Source organism: Nerophis ophidion, linkage group LG29 (assembly GCF_033978795.1).
Source record: "Nerophis ophidion isolate RoL-2023_Sa linkage group LG29, RoL_Noph_v1.0, whole genome shotgun sequence".
In the NCBI taxonomy this organism is placed as follows: domain Eukaryota; kingdom Metazoa; phylum Chordata; class Actinopteri; order Syngnathiformes; family Syngnathidae; genus Nerophis; species Nerophis ophidion.
The window spans coordinates 9,624,128-9,647,122 of record NC_084639.1 but is presented as its reverse complement, the minus strand read 5'-3'; the positions used below and the strand labels follow the sequence as shown (position 1 = coordinate 9,647,122).

General features: G+C 41.2%; 1 long non-coding RNA gene across 2 annotated transcripts in view; it reads right to left on the bottom strand.

The window, feature by feature from the left end:
- Positions 1-16,685, bottom strand: part of LOC133546110 (uncharacterized) — a 63,829-nt gene extending 47,144 nt beyond the window's left edge. For both annotated transcript variants that reach the window (XR_009804988.1, XR_009804989.1), the window contains exon 1: positions 16,589-16,685. This is a non-coding gene — a long non-coding RNA (uncharacterized LOC133546110). The remainder of the gene's footprint in view (positions 1-16,588) is intronic.
- Between the last annotated feature and the right edge of the window lie 6,310 nt (positions 16,686-22,995).

The following is a 22,995-nucleotide window of genomic DNA, read 5'->3' as shown; positions in this document are numbered from 1 at the left end:
CCATGTCTAGTCTGCCACATACCAACAACAACATTCCTGTTCCAAACCAAGTCGACACGCATCTCAAGCAGTGTGAAGGCTGGCACACAACTGCATAACTTTATCAGTACGTGCGAATAAATCCGAGAAGTCCTGAGGCCCACGCACCTTTGCCTGAACACGCAATTTAATTTTTTATTTGTATGCCATCAGTCACGACGCACTCCCCTGTATCGCCCAAGAGCCACAGCTCTCGGAGATATGACTTTTCTAACAGCCTGTGTGCATGTGTGTGTATCGAGGATAATAAGGCCAAGGAGGTTCTTTTTTATCTACATGAATCTCCTCCAGCTCTGCACTTCAAACAACGAGGAGAGCGTTGCGAGACCTGAGACGGACGCATTCATTCCTGCATTCATTTCCTGTCTGACAGGCCTAAAAAGGTCCTCATAGCCTCAGTTAAACCCTTGAAGTAGCAGCAGAGTGGAAAAACAAGTTGACTTTATATGTTTGTTTTCTATTGGATCCACTAAACCAGTGGTCCGCAACCACCGTGCCGCGGCTCAATTGGTACCGGGCCGCAGAAGAATTAAAAAATATATATATGTTTTTATTTTTTTTATTAAATCAACATAAAAAACACAAGATGCACTTACAATTAGTACCTCAACCCGAAAAACCTAATTTTTTCATGCCAAAAATAAATAAATAATAAAAGTAAAAAAAAAATTAAAAAAATTAAATCCCCTCTCCACAGTCCGCAGCTACAAAAAGGTTGGGGACCACTGCACTAAACCATATCGGAATCAGAAATACTTGAATAATCCCCGAGAGGCAATTAAGATTTTCAGCACAATCCCGTTCAAGAGCAGACAAACATTACAGGGAGACAGAACAGGATCGCTGACGGGTCTGACAACTTACAAAAAAAGGTGAGAAACAGGTACTAAAAATCAGAAAAAAATAAATAAATCAGTCTAAGCCGGGGGTCCAGACTGTGGCCAAGGAAAAAAAAAAACTCAGCCATAGCACACAAACATTCGTGTAAGAGATAAACATCAAAGAACACAAAGGACATTAAATACATTAAAAGAGCAGAGCCGATGCAACCAGTCATGTCTACATACAGCTAAAGTAAAACAACAACAGAAAACAAAAACATATACACTGCAGTGGCCTCTTCTTTTCAGATCACTTGCCCTTCCTCTTGTGTCATCAGTCTGACGTCATCCCTGACCCCTGATTGTTTCCACCTGTTTCCCATTACCCTCATGTGTCATATAAGCCCACGCCTCCCCTTGTTCTGTGCCAGATTTTCTGGAGTTTCCGTGCCCGTCTCGCTTCCATGTCTATGTCCATGCCTTGCCTCGCCCACGCTTATTTCCCTGGATCCTGAATATTTTGAGTTTGACTTTTTCTCCTCCTCAGTAGAGTGAGTTTTGTTAAGTTTTTTTATCCAACCGAAGTGGTGAGTTGTTATTTTTTTCCTACAAATCTTTCTTTCCTCAAATTTTTTTTGTGATTTTTTTGTTTACCATTATTAGATTAAGATTAAGTGTAGAAATTTTCATAGTCATTGTTTTCTTCCTCCTGTTGGAGCGTTTTATGTTAATAATTTTCATAGCAAATTATAGTTTGTCTATGTTTTTGTATTTTCCTCCTTTTTGAGGTGATTCTCGGTTATTCCCTTTTTTGGAACCTTTTTTCGCCGATCTTTTTTGTTATTTGTAGATACTGTATTACTCTGACTCTGGAGTCGTCAAAATAAAAGCCCCTACTAAGTATCCCTCTACTGCATCCGAGTTCTTTCCTTTGTCCAAGCCTGACACCATGAGCTAAAGCTGGCATGATAAACCGCAGCATATCATGCACTGTTGGAAAGTTCCGATGTGACTTTGAAAGACCCGGAGCCAATGCGGTCCCGCAGCACAGATGTTTACAGGCTCTTTGATGTCGCCTCTCAGGTATACCTCTCGCTAAGTGTATTTGCAACATGTTTGGTATTCATAAAGCCAGGCAACACGTAGGCGGCGTCTCAAGACTCCACGGTCCCTCCTCTCTCCTCCTCGCAAGACGTGTTATTAGAGGAAACCTTGCTCATCAGAACAGCTGACCCAGAATGAACACAATCTCTCCTTCCTCACTGCCTTGAGGCGTGTGTGTGTGTGTGTGTATTTTTATATATATATATATATATATATATATGTGTGTGTGTCAGCTGAGCAAGTGGGTAAAAAATAAAAATTGAGAGTCACATCAATTTACACCGAGAAAACCTCTGTTCTCATCCTCGTCGATATTTGTTCCGGATTCGGGGAGACGAGGAATGAGTCACAATTGCCTTTTGAACTTGCTTCAAAATGTCAGCTCGCTCCGCGTTGGGAAATGTATCTATTTCATCCCAAAACTTTTTTTTAAGGCCGAACTTCCATTTTTGAGCCTTGTATGGTTGGCCAGTGGAGCCCTGTTTATGCAATTTGGATTAGTAGAATTTGTGTTAGAACTGTCATTGCTGTTGCTGGACTACAAAGCGCACCTAAAATCATTTTTTTGCCCTCAAAACTCGACAGTGCACCTAATAATCCGGTGCGCCTAATGTAAGGAATACGTTTGGTTGAGCTTACCTATCTTGAAGCTATTTTATTTGGTACATGGTGTAATGATAAGTGTGACCAGTAGATGGCAGTCAGACATAAGAGATAAGTGTAGGCTGCACCGTTTGATGTGTGTCAACATAGGGACGGCGTGGCGCAGTGGAAGAGTGGCTGTGCGCAACCCGAGGGTCCCTGGTTCAAATCCCTCCTAGTACCAACCTCGTCACGTCCGTTGTGTCCTGAGCAAGACACTTCACCCTTGCTCCTGATGGGTGCTGGTTGGCGCCTTGCATGGCAGCTCCCTCCATCAGTGTGTGTGAATGTGTGTGTGAATGGGTAAATGTGGAAGTAGTGTCAAAGCGCTTTGAGTACCTTGAAGGTAGAAAAGCGCTATACAAGTACAACCCATTTATTATTTATAACATACGGGTATTATTATGGTGTGTGTATAAGGCGTTTTGTTTCGCAAAATTATGACAAAGCAACTTTTCTTACCTTCTAGTACCTGCTGATCTGTATTTGAGATCTGCATAGATCCTGGAAAATTGTGTTGTGTGTTTTTAGCATGTATGAGGAATTTGGTGTTTTCTGACTTACAAATGACACTATGTTGAATACCGTATTTTACGGACTGTAAGGCGCACTTAAAATCTCTTTTTCCTGCGCCTAATGTAAGGAATACTGTACGTTTGGTTGAGTTAACCCACTTTGAAGCTATTTTATTTGGCACACGATGTATTAAGTGTGACCAGTAGATGGCAGTCAAACATAAGAGATAAGTGTAGGCTGCACCGTTTGATGTGCGTCAACATACGGGTTTGTGTATAAGGCGTTTTGTTTCGCAAAATTATGACAAAGCAACTTTTCTTACCTTTTAGTACCTGCTGATCTGTATTTGAGATCTGCATAGATCCTGGAAAATTGCGTTGTGTGTTTTTAGCATGTATGATGAATTTGCTGTTTTCCGACTTACCAATGTCACTATGTTGGATACCGTATTTTACGGGCTATAAGGCTTACTTAAAATCTCTTTTTTTCCTGCGCCTTATAATCCGGTGCGCCTGATGTAAGGAATACGTCTGGTTGAGCTAACCCACCTCGAAGCTATTTTATTTGGAACATGGTATAATGATAAATGTGACCAGTAGATGGCAGTCAAATATAAGAGATAAGTGTAGGCTGCACCGTTTGATGTGCGTCAACATCCGGGTATTATTATGGTGTGTGTATAAGGTAAGACATTATCTGCCGTTTTGGTTCGCAAAATTATGCAAAAGCAACTTTTCTTACCTTCTAGTACCTGCTGATCTGTATTTGAGATCTGCATGAATCCTGAAAAATTACGCTGTTGTGTATTTTTAGCTTCTTAAGAGTCTATGATGAGTTTGGGGTTTTCTGACTTGCAAATGTTACAATATTGGATATCGTATGCAGGAGAGTGCATGATATGCTGCACTTAAAAGGTAATCTTTTAAGTGCAGCATAAGACCTAACCTCGATCCTGACCTCATGGTAAACTACAGACCGGTGTCTCACCTTCCCTTTATTTCAAAAATCCTTGAAAAAATTGTTGCGGAGCAGTTAAATGAACACTTAGCATCTAACAATCTATGTGAAACCTTTCAATCCGGTTTCAGGGCAAATCACTCCACGGAGACAGCCCTCGCAAAAATGACTAATGATCTATTGCTAACGATGGATTCTGATGCGTCATCTATGTTGCTGCTCCTCGATCTTAGCGCTGCTTTCGATACCGTCGATCATAATATTTTATTAGAACGTATCAAAACACGAATTGGTATGTCAGACTTAGCCCTGTCTTGGTTTAACTCTTATCTTACTGATAGGATGCAGTGTGTCTCTCATAACAATGTGACCTCGGACTACGTTAAGGTAACGTGTGGAGTTCCCCAGGGTTCGGTCCTTGGCCCTGCACTCTTCAGCATCTACATGCTGCCGCTAGGTGACATCAAACGCAAATACGGTATTAGCTTTCACTGTTATGCTGATGACACCCAACTCTACATGCCCCTAAAGCTGACCAACAAGCCGGATTGTAGTCAGCTGGAGGCGTGTCTTAATGAAATTAAACAATGGATGTCCGCTAACTTTTTGCAGCTCAACGCCAAAAAAACGGAAATGCTGATTATCGGTCCTGCTAGACACCGAACTCTATTTAATAATATAACTAACATTTGACAACCAAACAATTAAACAAGGCGACACGGTAAAGAATCTGGGTATTATCTTCGACCCAACTCTCTCCTTTGAGGCACACATTGAAAGCGTTACTAAAACGGCCTTCTTTCATCTCCGTAATATCGCTAAAATTCGCTCCATTCTGTCCACTAAAGACGCTGAGATCATTATCCATGCGTTTGTTACGTCTCGCCTCGACTACTGTAACGTATTATTTTCGGGTCTCCCCATGTCTAGCATTAAAAGATTACAGTTGGTACAAAATGCGGCTGCTAGACTTTTGACAAGAACAAGAAAGTTTGATCACATTACGCCTGTACTGGCTCACCTGCACTGGCTTCCTGTGCACTTAAGATGTGACTTTAAGGTTTTACTACTTACGTATAAAATACTACACGGTCTAGCTCCATCCTATCTTGCCGATTGCATTGTACCATATGTCCCGGCAAGAAATCTGCGTTCAAAGGACTCCGGCTTGTTAGTGATTCCCAAAGCCCAAAAAAAGTCTGCGGGCTATAGAGCGTTTTCCGTTCGGGCTCCAGTACTCTGGAATGCCCTCCCGGTAACAATTCGAGATGCCACCTCAGTAGAACCATTTAAGTCTCACCTTAAAACTCATTTGTATACTCTAGCCTTTAAATAGACTCCCTTTTTAGACCAGTTGATCTGCCGTTTCTTTTCTTTTTCTTCTATGTCCCACTCTCCCTTGTGGAGGGGGTCCGGTCCGATCCGGTGGCCATGTACTGCTTGCCTGTGTATCGACTGGGGACATCTCTGCGCTGCTGATCCGCCTCCGCTTGGGATGGTTTCCTGCTGGCTCCGCTGTGAACGGGACTCTCGCTGCTGTGTTGGATCCGCTTTGGACTGGACTCTCGCGACTGTGTTGGATCCATTGTGGATTGAACTTTCACAGTATCATGTTAGACCCGCTCGACATCCATTGCTTTCCTCCTCTCTAAGGTTCTCATAGTCATCATTGTCACCGACGTCCCACTGGGTCATTATTGTCACCGATGTCCCACTGGGTGTGAGTTTTCCTTGCCCTTATGTGGGCCTATCGAGGATGTCGTGGTGGTTTGTGCAGCCCTTTGAGACACTAGTGATTTAGGGCTATATAAGTAAACATTGATTGATTGATTGATTGATCTTAAAAATTGTAAGAATATTTCAGTTTCTTGCCGAGTTTAGAAAATAGAAGAGTTGAATGTAGTCATTTTTTACTTAATTGTTATGGTAACAAGCTTGCATGTTGAAGAGAGTGCATGATATGCTGCTGACTACTAAGCATCACTGAACTGTCTATAGAAGTTTCAAAAAACAAAAGAATGGAAGCCAGTTATTTTTTGACTTCATTGTCATGGTAACAAGCTTGCATGTTGAAGAGAGTGCATGATATGCTGCTGCCTAATAAGCATCAATTAAGTCTCATTGAAAGTTTAAGAAAAAACTAAAGAATAGAAAGCTATTATTTGTATCCTTTTGTCACAACAACAAGCTTATTTAGTCAGAAAGTGCATGATATGCAGCTCACTAAGCATGTTTAGTTTGAGACAAGAAAAGAAAAGACTAGTACCTAGTCGGATTTTATTGTCTTTGTTACAATAACAAGCATACAACTGCAGGAGAGTGCATGATATGCTGCATTTAAAAGGTAGTCTTAAAAAAATTAAGAATATTCAAGTTTTTTGGTGAGTTTAGAAAACAGAAGCGTCTAATCTAGTAATTTTTTGACTTCAGTGTCATGGTAAGTTCGCATGTTGAAGAGAGTGCATGATATGCTGCTGACTAGTAAGCATCACTGAACTGCCAATAGAAGTTTCAAAAAACAAAAGAATAGAAGCCAGTTATTTTTTGACTTCATTGTCACGGTAACAAGCTTGCATGTTGAAGAGAGTGCATGATATGCTGCTGCCTAATAAGCATCAATTAACTCCCATTGAAAGTTTCGGGAAAAAAAACAATGTAAGGCTATTATTTTATCCTTTTGTTACAATAACAAGCATATTTAGTCTGAAAGTGCATGATATGCAGCTCGCTAAGCATATTTAGTTTGAGACAAGAAAAGAAAAGAAAAGACTAGTACCTAGTCGGATTTTATTGTCATTGTCACAATAACAAGCATACAACTGCAGGAGAATCCACGATATGCTGCATTTAAAAGGTAGTCCTAAAAAATGTGTAAATATTCAAATTTTTTGGTGAATTTAGAAAACAGAAGAGTCTAATTTAGTAATTTTTTGACTTCATTGTCACGGTGACAAGCTTGCATGTTGAAGAGAGTGCATGATACGCTGCTGACTACTAAGCATCACTTAACTGCCAATAGAAGTTTCAAAAAACAAGAATAGAAACTAGGTATTTTTTTAATTCACTGTCATGGTAACACACGTGCATGTTGGAGAGTGCATGATATGCTGTTGGCTACTATGCTTCTCTTAAGCCTCATTGTGAGTTAAAAATAAAAAAGATTATTGGTTATTGTTATCATTACGCTTTTGTCAAAATAATCTTCTTTAGGCAGAGAGTACATGATATGCAGCTCACTTAAGTCATGTTTAGTTTTAGGAAAAAGTGTCGAATCCCCGCGAGACGCACTTTAATGTCACTATCACAGTAACAAGCGTGCATGTTGAAGAGAGTGCATGATATGCTGCTGGCTATTAGGCATCGTTTAAGTTTCTTGGTGACCTTAGAAAACCGAACAATAGAATTTAGTCATATTTTGACTCCACTGTCATGGTAACAATCTTGCATGTTGGAAAGTGCATGATAGGCTGCTAACTACTATACTTCTCGTCAGCCTCATTGTGAGTTAAAAACAAAAACATATTGGCTATTGTTATTATTAAACTTGTGTCACATTAACAATCTTCTTTAGTCAGAAAGTGCATGATATGCGTTTCACTAAAGTCATGTTTAGTTTGAGGAAAAAAGAAGAATAGTAGGTAGTCAGATTTTCTTGTCAAAGTCACAAAAACAAGCATCCAACTGCAGGAGAGTGCATGATATGCTGCACTTAAAAAGTCATCTTAAAAAATGTAAGGATATTTAAGTTTTTTTGGTGTGTTTAGAGATCAGAAGAGACAAATCTAGTCATTTTTTTACTTAATTGTAATTTAAACGAGCATGCGTATTGAAGAGAGTGCATGATATGCTGCTGACTACTAAGCATCACTTAACAGTCTTTAGAAGTTTCAAAAAACAAAAGAATAGAAGCCAGTTATTTTTTGACTTCATTGTCACAGTAACAAGATTGCATGTTGAAGAGAGTGCATGATATGCTGCTCACTAATAAGCATCACTTAACTCCCATTGAAAGTAAAAAAAAAAACAATTTTTGTCACAATAACAAGCCTATTTAGTCAAAAAGTGCATGATATGCAGCTCGCTAAGCATGTTTTGTTTGAGACAAGAAAAGAAAAGAAAAGATATGAATAGTAGTCGGATTTTATTGTCATTGTCACAATAACAAGCGTCCAACTGCAGGAGAGTGCATGATATGCTGCACTTAAAAGGTAGTCTTAAAAAAATTAAGAATATTCAAGTTTTTTGGTGAGTTTAGAAAACAGAAGCGTCTAATCTAGTAATTTTTTTACGTCAGTGTCATGGTAACAAGTTCGCATGTTGAAGAGAGTGCATGATATGCTGCTGACTAGTAAGCATCACTGAACTGCCATTAGAAGTTTCAAAAAACAAAAGAATACAAGCCAATTTTTTTTTTTACTTCATTGTCACGGTAACAGGCTTGCATGTCGAAGAGAGTGCATGATATGCTGCTGCCTAATAAGCATCAATTAACTCCCATTGAAAGTTTCGAGAAAAAAAAAGAATGTAATGCTATTATTTTATCCTTTTGTCACAATAACAAGCATATTTAGTCAGAAAGTGCATGATATGCAGCTCACTAAGCCTGTTTAGTTTGAGAAAAAAGAAGAATCGTAGCTAGTCAGATTTTCTTGTCGTCGTCGCAATAACAAGCATCCAACTGCAGGAGAGTGCATGATATGCTGCACTTAAAAAGGTAATCTTAAAAAATGTAAGAATATTTAAGTTTTTTGGTGAGTTTAACCGCAGGATTAGGTCTCTGCTTTTTGCAGATGATGTGGTCCTGATGGCTTCATCTGACCGCGATCTTCAACTCTCGCTGGATCGTTTCGCAGCCGAGTGTGAAGCGACCGGAATGAGAATCAGCACCTCCAAGTCCGAGTCCATGGTTCTCGCCCGGAAAAGGGTGGAGTGCCATCTCCGGGTTGGGGAGGAGACCCTGCCCCAAGTGGAGGAGTTCAAGTACCTAGGAGTCTTGTTCACGAGTGAGGGAAGAGTGGATCGTGAGATCGACAGGCGGATCGGTGCGGCGTCTTCAGTAATGCGGACGTTGTACCGGTCCGTTGTGGTGAAGAAGGAGCTGAGCCGGAAGTTAAAGCTCTCAATTTACCGGTCGATCTACGTTCCCATCCTCACCTATGGTCATGAGCTTTGGGTCATGACCGAAAGGATAAGATCACGGGTACAAGCGGCCGAAATGAGTTTCCTCCGCCAGGTGGCGAGGCTCTCCCTTAGAGATTGGGTGAGAAGCTCTGCCATCCGGGAGGAACTCAAAGTAAAGCCGCTGCTCCTTCACATCGAGAGGAGCCAGATGAGGTGGTTCGGGCATCTGGTCAGGATGCCACCCGAACGCCTCCCTAGGGAGGTGTTTAGGGCACGTCCAACCGGTAGGAGGCCACGGGGAAGACCCAGGACACATTGGGAAGACTATGTCTCCCGGCTGGCCTGGGAACGCCTCGGGATCCCCCGGGAAGAGCTAGACGAAGTGGCTGGGGAGAGGGAAGTCTGGGTTTCCCTGCTTAGGCTGTTGCCCCCGCGACCCGACCTCGGATAAGCGGAAGATGATGGATGGTGAGTTTAGAAAACAGAAAAGTCAAATCTAGTCATTTTTTTGAGTTCATTGTCACGATAACAAGCTCGCGTGTTAAAGAGAGTGCATGATATGCTGCTTCGCCCCTGTTAACTTGGCAAAATTAATGGATCTCCTTTTAAAAGGCAATCGTTGCGACAAGTGAATTGGCCGAGGATGACGGGAGGTGACACTGATGACTGACACGCTTCTTGAGCATGTTTGAAGTACTCTCTGCAGACACGTTGAATGGTAGAAAGCAAGAACCAGCACAAACGCGGCGAGAACGCCGTCCCGTTGTTTTCGGTGACGGCGCCAACGAGGCGTGCGTTAATGTCAGCCAACAAGTTTGTCTCGTTTGACACACGCCGACTTTTAATTAAGTGTTTCAAGGGAAGACGGCGCGTTTCATCAGAGGCGCTTCACACTTTAATCCGATGTAAAAGTCATTATTCCAGTCACTGCAGACCACCGTTTGTCAGATGTGGGGAGGAGAGATTGGGTACGGAACCTTCCGTTGTCTCAACTAACATCACAGAAGTCAAATTCGGGATTGTTCTCGTGAAATGGAACAGAAAGCAAAGAAAAACATGACAGGGACGTCAGACTCCTTTTTTATTGGGGGCCAGAGTGCAATTATGGCTGGCGTCAGAGAGGCCAATTTAATTTATGTGGCAGACCACTTTAGATTACATGGTGGGTCACATTAATTGTTGTGGCACCCCAAATTAAATGATGTGTCAGACCTTGTTAAATGACTAGACAGGCAAAGTAATTGTTGTGGCAGACCACCTTAAACGATGACAGACCACAATAAATGATATGGCAGGTCACATTAAATGACGTGGAAGACCCAATTAAAGGATGTGACGGACCACGTAAAAATGACTAGGCCACTATAATTGATGTGGCAGACCACATTACATGATTTGACAGACCACATTAAATGACTAGGCAGGCCACTTTAATTGTAGTGACAGTCCGCATTAACTGATTAGGCGGTCCGTTTATATTGAAGTCACAGGCCACGTTAAACTATTTGACAAACCACGTTAAATGACTAGGCGGGCAAAGTAATTGTCGTGGTGGACCATGTTAAATGACGACAGACCACAATAAATGGTTAGGCGGGCCACTTTAATGTGACAGACCACGCTAAAAGACATTGCGGGTCAGATTAAATGGCGTGATGGACCCCATTAAATGATAGGACAGACCACTTTAAAATGACTAGGCCACAATAATTTATGTGGCAAACCGAACTATAATTATTGGACGGATCACTCTAAATTATACGGCGGGTTACGTTAAATGTTGTGGCACACCAAATTACATTATGTGACAGACCACACTAAATGACATGGCGGGTCACATTAAATGGCGTGGAAGACCCCATTAAATGATGTGACGGACCACAAAATGACTAAGCCACTTTAATGGAAGCGAAAAACCACATTAAATGATGACAGACCACCATAAATGATATGGCAGGTCACATTAAATGAAGTGAAAGACCCCATTAAATGATGTGACAGACCACTTTCAATGACTAAGCCAAAATAATTGAGGTGGAAGACCACATTACATGACTCGACAGGCCACTTTAATTGTAGTGACAGTCAGCATTAACTGATGAGGCGGGCCATTTAAGTTGAAGTCACATACCACATTAAATGACTAGGCGGGCAAAGTAATTGTCGTGGTGGACCACGTTAAATGATGACAGACCACAATAAATGGTTAGGCGGGCCACTTTAATGTGACAGACCAGGCTAAAAGACATTGCTGGTCAGATTAAATGGCGTGATGGACCCCATTAAATGATAGGACAGACCAATTTAAAATGACTAGGCCACAATAATTGCTGTGGCAGACCGAACTAAAATTATTGGACAGACCACTATAAATGATACGGCGGGTCACATTAATTGTCGTGGCACACCAAATTACATGATGCGACAGACCACGCTAAATGACATGGCGGGTCATGTTAAATGACGTGGAAGACCCCATTAAATGTGACAGACCACTTTAAATGACTAAGCTACTTTAATTAAAGCGGCAGACCACGTTAAATGATGACAGACCACAATAAATGACATGGCGGGTCACGTTAAATGATGTGGAAGACCCCATTAAATGATGTGATGGACCACTTTAAATGACAAAGCCAAAATAATTGAGGTGGAAGACCATATTACATGACTAGACAGGCCACTTTAATTGTAGTGACAGTCAGCATTAACTGATGAGGCGGGCCGTTTAAGTTGAAGTCACAGACCACATTAAACTATTTGACTGACCACGTTAAATGACTAAGCGGGCAAAGTAATTGTCGTGGTGGACCATGTTAAATGACAGACAGACCACGATAAATGGTTAGGCAGGCCACTTTAATGTGACAGACCACGCTAAAAGACATTTCGGGTCAGGTTAAATGGCATGATGGACCCGATTAAATGATAGGACAGACCACTTTAAAATGACTAGGCCACAATAATTTATGTGGCAGACCGAACAAAAATTATTGGACAAACCACTATAAATGTAACGGCGGGTCACGTTAATTGTTGTGGCACACCAAATTACATGATGTGACAGACCACACTAAATGACATGGCGGGTCATGTTAATTGGCGTGGAAAACCCCATTAAATGATGACAGACCACGATAAATGACATGCCGGGTCACGTTAAATGATGTGGAAGACCCCATTAAATGATGTGATAGACCACTTTCAATGACTAAGCCAAAATAATTGAGGTGGAAGACCACATTACATGACTAGACAGGCCAGTTTTAATTGTAGTGACAGTCCGCGTTAACTGATGAGGCGGGCCGTTTAAATTGAAGTCACGGACCACATTAAACTATTTGACGGACCAGATTAAATGACTAAGCGGGCAAAGTAATTGTCGTAGTGGACCATGTTAAATGATGACAGACCACGATAAATGGTTAGGCGGGCCACTTTAATGTGACAGACCACACTAAAAGACATTGCGGGTCATATTAAATGACGTGATGAACCCCATTAAATGTTAGGACAGACCACCTTAAAATGACTAGGCCACAATAATTTATGTGGCAGACCACATTACATGATTTGACAGACCGTATTGAATGACTAGGCAGGCCGAGTTAATTGAAGTTACAGACCACAATAAATGACATAGCGGGTCACGTTAAATGACGTGGAAGACCCCATTAAATGATGTGACAGACCACTTTCAATGACTAAGCCACAATAATTTATGTGGCAGACCACATTACATGATTTAACAGACCACATTAAATGACTAGGCAGTCCAAATTAATTATAGTGACAGTCTGCATTAACTGATTAGGCGGGTCGTTTAAAATTGAAGTCACAAACCTTTTTTAAATGACATGGCAGACCACTTTAAATGACTGGGCGGGCAAAGTAATTGTCGTGGTGGACCACGTTAAATGATGACAGACCACAATAAATGTTTAGGCTGGCCACTATAATGTGACAGACCACACTAAAAGACATTGCGGGTCAGATTAAATGGCGTGATGGACCCCATTAAATGATAGGACAGACCATTTTAAAATGACTAGGCCACGATATTGATGTGGCAGACCGAACTAAAATTATTGGACAGACCACTATAAATGATACGGCGGGTCACGTAATTGTTGTGGCACACCAAATTACATGATGTGACAAACCACGCTAAATGACATGGCAGGTCATGTTAAATGGCATGATGGACCCGATTAAATGATAGGACATACCACTTTAAAATGACTAGGCCACAATAATTTATGTGGCAGACCGAACTAAAATTATTGGAAAAACAACTATAAATGATACGGCAGGTCACGTTAATTGTTGTGGCACACCAAATTACATGATGTGACAGACCACATTAAATGACATGGCGGGTCATGTTAATTGGCGTGGAAAACCCCATTAAATGATGTGACAGACCACTCTAAATGACTAAGCCACTTTAATTGAAGCGGCAGACCACATTAAATGATGACAGACCACGATAAATGACATGCCGGGTCACGTTAAATGACGTGGAAGACCCCATTAAATGAGGTGATAGACCACTTTAAATGACTAAGCCAAAATAATTGAGGTGGAAGACCATATTACATGACTAGACAGGCCAAATTAATTGTAGTGACAGTACGCATTAACTGATGAGGCGGGCCGTTTAAATTGAAGTCACAGACCACATTAAACTATTTGACAGACCACATTAAATGACTAAGCGGGCAAAGTAATTGTCATAGTGGACCATGTTAAATGATGACAGACCACAATAAATGGTTAGGCGGGCCACTTTAATGTGACAGACCACACTAAAAGACATTGCGGGTCATATTAAATAGTGTGATGAACCCCATTAAATGATAGGACAGACCACTTTAAAATGACTAGGCCACGATAATTTTGTGGCAGACCACATTACATGATTTGACAGACCGCGTTAAATGACTAGGCAGGCCGAGTTAATTGAAGTTCCAGACCACAATAAATGACATAGCGGGTCACATTAAATGACGTGGAAGACCCCATTAAATGATGTGACTGACCACTTTCAATGATTAAGCTACAATAATTGACGTGGCAGACCACATTACATGATTTGACAGACCACATTAAACGACTAGGCAGTCCAAATTAATTATAGTGACAGTCTGCATTAACTGATTAGGCGGGTCGTTTAAAATTGAAGTCACAAACCTTTTTTAAATAATGTGGCAGACCACGTTAAATGACTAGGCTGGCAAAGTAATTGTCGTGGTGGACCACATTAAACGATAACAGACCAGAATAAATGGCTAGGCAGTCCACATTAATTTGTAAGACCACAGTAAATTACATGGCGAGTCACGTTAAATAACGTGATGGACCCCATTAAATTATAGGACAGACCATTTTAAAATGACTAGGCCACAATATTGATGTGGCAGACCGAACTAAATTTATTGGACAGACCACTATAAATGATACGGCGGGTAACGTAATTGTTGTGGCACACCAAATTACATGATGTGACAAACCACGCTAAATGACATGGCAGGTCATGTTAAATGGCGTGGAAGACCCCATTAAATGATGTGACAGACCACTTTAAATGACTAAGCCACTTAATTGATGCGGCAGACCACAATAATTGAATGGCGGGTCACGTTGAATGACGTGGAAGACCCCATTAAATGATGTGACAGACCACTTTAAGATGACTAAGCCAAAATAATTGAGGTGGAAGACCACATTACATGATTTGACAGACCACTTTAAATGACTAGACAGGCCAATTTAATTGTAGTGATAGTCCACGTTAACTGATGAGGCGGGCCGTTTAAATTGGAGTCACAGACCACATTAAACTATTTGACAGACCACATTAAATGACTACGCGGGCAAAGTAATTGTCGTGGTGGACCATGTTGAATGATGACAGACCACAATAAACGGTTAGGCGGGCCACTTTATGTGACAGACCACACTAAAAGACATTGCGGGTCACATTAAATGACAGGAAAGACCGCTTCAAAAATGTCTAAGCCACATTAATTGATATGGCAGACCACATTACAGGATTTGACAGACCGTATTGAATGACTAAGCAGGCCGTTTTTAATTTAAGTTACAGACCACATTAAACTATGTGGCAGACCACATTAAATGACATTGGCGGGTCACATCACATGAAGTGATGGACCATATTAAATGATGTGGTAGACCACACTAAATGACGTGACCGAGCATGTTAAATGACTAAACGGGCCACATTTAATTGTCATGGCAGACCACTTAAATGATGACAGACCACAATAAATGGCTAGGCGGGTCACATTAAATGATGTGCAGACCATTTTAAATGACTAGTCCACTTTAAATGGCTTAATTTAATGTCCAGGCTGACAACATTAAATTATGACTGACCGCATTAACTGATTAGGCGGGCCGTTTATATTGAAGTCACATACCTTTTTAAATGACGTGGCAGACCATTTTTAATGACTAGGCCACTTTAATTGATGTGGCAGACCACATTACATGATTTGACAGACCGTATTGAATGACTAAGCAGGCCGTTTTTAATTTAAGTTACGGACCACATTAAACAATGTGGAAGACCACATTAAATGACATTGGCGGGTCACATCACATGAAGTGATGGACCATATTAAATGATGTGGTAGACCACACTAAATGACGTGACCGAGCATGTTAAATGACTAAACGGGCCACATTTAATTGTCATGGCAGACCACTTAAATGGTGACAGACCACAATAAATGGCTAGGCGGGTCACATTAAATGATGTGCAGACCATTTTAAATGACTAGGCCACTTTAATTGAGGTGGCAGACCATATTACATGATTTGACAGACAACATTAAATTATGACTGACCGCGTTAACGGATTAGGTGGGCCGTTTATATTGAAGTCACATACCTCTTTAAATAATGTGGCAGACCACGTTAAATGACTAGGCTGGCAAAGTAATTGTCATGGTGGACCACATTAAATGATAACAGTCCACATTAATTTGTAAGACCACACTAAATTACATGGCGAGTCACGTTAAATAACGTGATGGACCCCATTAAATTATAGGACAGACCACTTTAAAATGACTAAGCCACAATAATTGATGTGGCAGACCACACTAAAATTATGTGACGGACCACTTTAAATGACATGGCAGGTCACGTTAAATGTTGTGGCACAACAATTTAAATGACATATCAGATCATGTTAAAAGACTAGGCGGGCAAAGCACATAAAATATCATACTTATTAAACACAATACTGAAAAAAGGAAAAACAAATAATTCATAGCAACAACAGTATCGATAATAATAATAATAATATTAGTAACTGTCATGGTGAGCGATAAGTAAAAAAACGATGTCTTACTTACAAGGAAGCAGGGAAGAACCAAACAGCACAACAGTCCCCAAGAAACAGCAAGAACTATCCAACACTGAAGGAGACTCCCATGTGGAACTAATTAAAACTAATTAAACAAGGAAAAGGTGTGCCTGACAGGACATGGGCCAGAAAGTAAAGGTGCTGCAAAACACAAAGACCGAACAGGAAACACTGACAAAACAAGAGCACCAGGACAGGAAGTGATCCTGAACACAGGAAAACCCAAACTATCAGTAGCACCAAACAATTAGTCACAGGTTATCAAAATATTTGTACACAGTTTTAGTGTCAGAATGTCCTTTTTTAAAAGTGTGTCACTTGAATGCACCGTGTGTATCTGCTCGAAACATGTTAAGTCAAATTAAAGTACCAAAGATTGTCACACACACACCAGGTGTGGTGAAATTACCCTCTGCATTTGAACCATCACCCTTGATCACCCCCTGGGAGGTGAGGGGAGCAGTGAGCAGCAGTAGTGGCCACGCCCGGGAATCATTTTTGGTGATTTACCCCCCAATTCCAACCCTTGATGCTGAGTGCCAAGTAGGGGAGGTAATGGGTCCCATTTTTATAGTCTTTGGTATGACTCGGCCGGGGTTTGAACTCACAACCTAACGATCTAAAGGGCGGACACCCTAACCGCGAGGCCACTGAGTAGGTCAGTTTTATCTTAAGTCCTCTCCCATTTATTTTGACGTGACCTGTCACAACCCAGGAGGATGTGTGGTCAAAATAAAGTCTGTGGTTAATCTTTGTACGTCAATTTTTGATTAATCGCATGAGTTACCGTAATTCCTTGAATTGCCGCCGGGTATACACAGTGGGGCAAAAAATTATTTAGTCAGCCACCGATTGTGCAAGTTCTCCATCTTAAAATGATGACAGAGGTCTGTAATTTTCATCATAGGTACACTTCAACTGTGAGAGAAAGAATGTGAAAAAAAAAATCCAGGAATTCTTATTGTAGGGATTTTAAAGAATTTATTTGTAAATGTTGGTGGAAAATAAGTATTTGATCAACTATTCAAAGCTCTCACTGATGGAAGGAGGTTTTGGCTCATTCTTTCCTTAACACGGATCAATTGTCCTGTCCCCTTAGCAGAAAAACAGCCCCAAAGCATGATGTTTCCACCCCCATGCTTCACAGTAGGTGTGGTGTGCCTGGGATGCAACTCAGTATTCTTCTTCCTCCAAACACGACAGGTTGAGTTTATACCAAAAAGTTCTATTTTGGTTTCATCTGACCTCATGACATTCTCCCAATCCTCTGCTGTATCATCCATGTATCCATTTGGGTATAAACTCAACTCGTCGTGTTTGGAAGAACTTGCACAATCGGTGGCTGACTAAATACTTTTTTGCCCCACTGTAGTATGCGGCTGCCTAGAATAACTGCCGGGTCAAACTCGTTTTGCAAAATAAGTAGCGCATGCTTAGCATTACCGCCGGCTCAGGATTAACGGCGGGCCAAATTCGTTTCGCAAAATAATTAGCCTATGCCTAGAATTTCCGCCGGGTCAAACTCATCACGTCACGAATGACACTTCCCCCGTCATCAATTTCAAAATGGGGGAGACTGATTTCAATAATTTGAAATCGCATAAAGAGAAGAAGATTAAGAACTATTCAGTAGGATTTAATTAGAATATGCTAAAAAGAACAGTAGGCAGCTTATGTTTTATTAATATACCGTAGCTGCGTGTGTCAAATATGAGTCATTAAATGACTCCCGCCTCCTGGTGGTAGAGGGCGCTAGTGATCCTTCCTGCGACAACTCGGCTGCAGAAGAAGTGACAACAAGCAGCAAGAGTGACCAGCAATCATTTATTTTTTCCTCTCGCTTGCACTTTTAACTTGGAGGATTACACATCTAAAATAAAACCGTTTTCTAAACTGGACTTTCAATCGAAGCAGGAGGTATTAAAGGGAGATCTCCATCAAGAAAGAGAGACTATAACCAACTCAGTAGCCTCGCGGTTAGAGTGTCCGCCATGAGATCGGTTGGGAGTTCAAACCCCGGCCGAGTCATACCAAAGACTATAAAAATGGGACCCGTTACCTCTCTGCTTGGCACTCAGCATTAAGGGTTGGAATTGGGGGTTAAATCACCATAAATGATTCTCGGGCGTGGCACCGCTGCTGCTCACTGCTCCCCTCACCTCCAAGGGGGTGATCAAGGGTGATGGGTCAAATGCAGAGAATAATTTCGCCACATCTAGTACGTGTGTGACAATCATTGGTACTTTAACGTTAACTTTTAAAACTGAAGAAAGATAAGGAAGACTTTTATAAACAAGTTATCGATGCTTTTGATCAGAAGGAGTTGCGCATGGACTTCATTTACAAGTAAAGGTAAGACCATAATAACGTTTTTTTTATTAAATTTGCTTTTCATGTGAAGTGAAGTTAGTTATATTTATATAGCACTTTTTCTCTAGTGACTCAAAGCGCTTTACATAGTGAAACCCAATATCTAAGTTACATTCAAACCAGTGTGGGTGGCACTGGGAGCAGGTGGGTAAAGTGTCTTGCCCAAGGACACAACGGCAGTGACTAGGATGGCGGAAGCGGGAATCGAACCTGCAACCCTCAAATTGCTGGCACGGCCACTCTACCAACCGAGCTAAAACCGCCTTCATGATGGTATCCTTACCCTTCCATTTTCTACCGCTTATTCCCTTTCGGGGTTGCGGGGGGCGCTGGCGCCTATCTCAGCTACAATCGGGCAGAAGGCGGGGTACACCCTGGACAAGTCGCCACCTCATCGCAGGGCTGGTATCCTTACATCACACTCAAATGTATAAGCGCAGGCCTAAATTCACCACATGCCTTTGGTAAACGCCAGAGTGAGAAGAGGTTTTAAAATAATTAGCGCATCCTTGCCTTTACCGCATGCCTTTGGTAAACGCCGGAGTGAGAAGAGGTTTTAAATTATTTTGCGCCCGGGCGACAATTCAAAGAAATACGGTAACTCGTTATTTGCTACAGCCCGTATATGAAAAGGGACAATTTTAGGATGCAAACTACAAACTCCGGGCTCCCACAAGGACACCAGGATGAACAAAGTAGCGAAGAACACAAAAAAAACGCACTCACAAGGAGTGGAGAACAAAAAAACGCACTCTGAGAAAACGAAGGATTAACTGCAACAACAACAAAAAATTGGTTAACAGTGTGGTAAATGGCAGGAAATGAGCGACAGGATGAAGAAAAACGGTCCGAGAGCTCTTTTAATTGCTAAATGGAGCGTACTTGTGAGCCCTTATTACTTGGGATAATGACATGGAGCCATTTAGTGGCACTCTCCACCGTGACGACGTGATTGAAGTGACCGTAAAAAGAATATCTGAGGTGTGTTACCTGGCCTTTTCTTGGACTGCATCTTTGAAGTATTAATCAGAAACCGAAATGGAAAAAGACATATAATCTTTCCAATGTCCTGGAAAAAAAAAAAAGCATCATTCTACAAACCCCGTTTCCATATGAGTTGGGAAATTGTGTTAGATGTAAATACAAACGGAATACAATGATTTGCAAATCATTTTCAAACCATATTCAGTTGAATATGCTTCAAAGAAAACTGCTAAACATTTTTTATTTGCAAATAATCATTAACTTGAGAATTTGATGCCAGCAACACGTGACAAAGAAGTTGGGAAAGGTGGCAATAAATACTGATAAAGTTGAGGAATGTTCATCAAACACTTATTCGGAACATCCCACAGGTGTGCAGGCTAACTGGGAACAGGTGGGTGCCATGATTGGGTATAAAAACAGCTTCCATGAAATGCTAAGTAATTCACAAACAAGGATGGGGCGAGGGTCACGAATATGTTTTAAAACAACATTTCTCAACGAGCTATTGCAGGGAATTTAGGGATTTTTACCATCCACGGTCCGTAAATTCATCAAAAGGTTCAGGGAATCTGGAGAAACCACTGCACTTAAGCGATGATATTACGGACCTTTGATCCCTCAGGCGATATTGCATCAAAAACCGACATCACTGGGTAAAGGATATCACCACATGGGCTCAGGAACACTTCATAAAAGAACTGTCAGTAACTACAACTGGCCGCTGTATCTGTAAGTGCAAGTTAAAACTCTACTATGCAAAACGAAAGCTATTTATCAACAACACCCAGGAACGCCGTCGGCTTGGCTGGGACCGAGCTCATCTGAGATGGACTGATGCAAAGTGGAAAGGTGTTCTGTGGTCTGACGAGTCCATATTTCAAATTATATTTGGAAACTGTGGACGTTGTGTCTTCTGGAACTAAGAGGAAAATAACCATCCAGATTGTTATAGGCGCAAAGTTGAAAAGCCAGCATCTGTGATGGTATGGGGGTGTATTAGTGCCCAAGGTATGGGTAACTTACACATCTGTGAAGGCACCATTAATGCTGAATGGTCCATACAGGTTTTGGAGCAACATATGTTGTCATCCAAGCAACATTATCATGGACGCCCGTGCTTATTTCAGCAAAACAATGCCAAGCCACGTGTTACAACAGCGTGGTTTCGTGGTAAAAGAGTGCGGTTACTTTCCTGGCCCGGCTGCAGTCCAGACATGTCTCCCACCAAAAATGTGTGCCGCATTATGAAGCGTAAAATACGACAGTGGAGACCCCGGACTGTTGAACGACTGAAGCTCTACATAAAACAAGAATGGGAAAGAATTCCATTTTCAAAGCTTCAACAATTAGTTTCCTCAGTTCCCAAACGTTTATTGAGTGTTGTTAAAAGAAAAGGTGATGTAACACAGTGGTGAACATGCCCTTTCCCAACTACTTTGGCACGTGTTGCAGCCATGAAATTCTAAGTTAATTATTATTTGCAGAAAAAAAATAAAGTTTATGAGATTGAACATCAAATATCTTGTCTTTGTAGTGCATTCAATTGAATATGGGTTGAAAAGGATTTGCAAATCATTGTATTCCGTTTATATTTACATCTAACACCATTTCCCAACTCATATGGAAACGGGGTTTGTAGTATTTATCAATATTATGAATGGAATTGCTTTAAGGGCGCTGTTCTCAAGACGAGGTGTTCAGGCGCAGTGCGTAACTCAGGCTTTCAAGCACAAAGGTTGTGCTGTACCCCCAAGACAATTTGCGTACCCCACTTTGGAAACACCCAGGCTGTAGTGTAGAGGATCTGTGACTAAAGCCTTTTGCTGTTGGTCATTCTAAAAAAAAGGGCAAAGCAGTCCAGTCCTGTCATGAAAAACTGAAAATAGGCAAGTTTTTACAGTAAGAAATTAAAAACAGCCATGCACAACTGTCATTTAGAGGATCTTTGATCAAGATTTTGCAGTACAACTTTAAAAAATCTTGTAGAAAATCTTTCATAAGTGTTTTTCTTCTTATAGTAAATCCTTAGACTGGATCTTTGACTCGCATTTTGGCAGTTGGTCCCTAAAAACAGCAGAGTCCGAGGAGCTTTCACAAGTTTTTTGTTCTTGTTGCAGTTAATCCCTCGTTTTTTTGTTCTCCACTCCTTGAGAGTGCATTTTTTAGTGCGCCACTCCTTCAGAGCGCGTTTTTTGTTTTTCACTCCTTCTGAGTGTGTCTGTTGTTCTCCAATGCTTCGGAGTGCGTTTTTTGTTCTCAACTCCTTTTGAGTGCTTTTTTTGTCCGCCACTCCCTCTTTGTTTTTTTGTTATCCACTCCTTGTGAGCGTGTTTTTGTTTGCCCCTCCTTCGGAGTGTGTTTTTCTTCTTACAGTAAATCCTTAAAAACAGCGGATTGTCACATATAAAGGATCTGTGTCTAGTATTTTTTTGCAAGAAGTCCTCAAAAACCGCAGAGTGGTCCTATCATTTAGAGGGTCTTTGACTTGCATGTTTGTAGTAGGTCCTTAAAAACAGCAACATAATATTTGACTTGTGTTTCAGAAGTACGCCCTTAAAAACAGCTGAGTGGTCCTTTCATATAGCAGATCTTTGACTGGCGTGTTTGCAGGAGATCATTAAAAACAGCACAATGTCGCTGTCCTAAAGAGGATCTTTGGTGAGCGTTTTAGCAGTAGGTCCTTAAAACAGCAGAGTACAGCCCTCATAGAGAAGATCTTTCATAAGTTTTGTTGTTGTTGTTGAAGTTAATCCTTCGTTTTTTTGTTCTCCACTCTTTTTGAGTGTTTTTTTTGTTCTCAACTCCTTGTGAGTGCGTTTTTGTTCGCCACTCCCTCATAGTGTGTTTTCTTCTTCCAGTAAGTCCTTAAAAACAGCAACATAATCTTTGACTTGCGTTTTAGAAGTAGGCCCTTAAAAACAGCTGAGTGGTCCCTTCATACAGCTGATCCTTGACTGGCGTGTTTGCAGGAGATCATTAAAAACAGCAGAATGTCGCTGTCCTAAAGAGGATCTTTGGTGAGCGTTTTAGCAGTAGGTC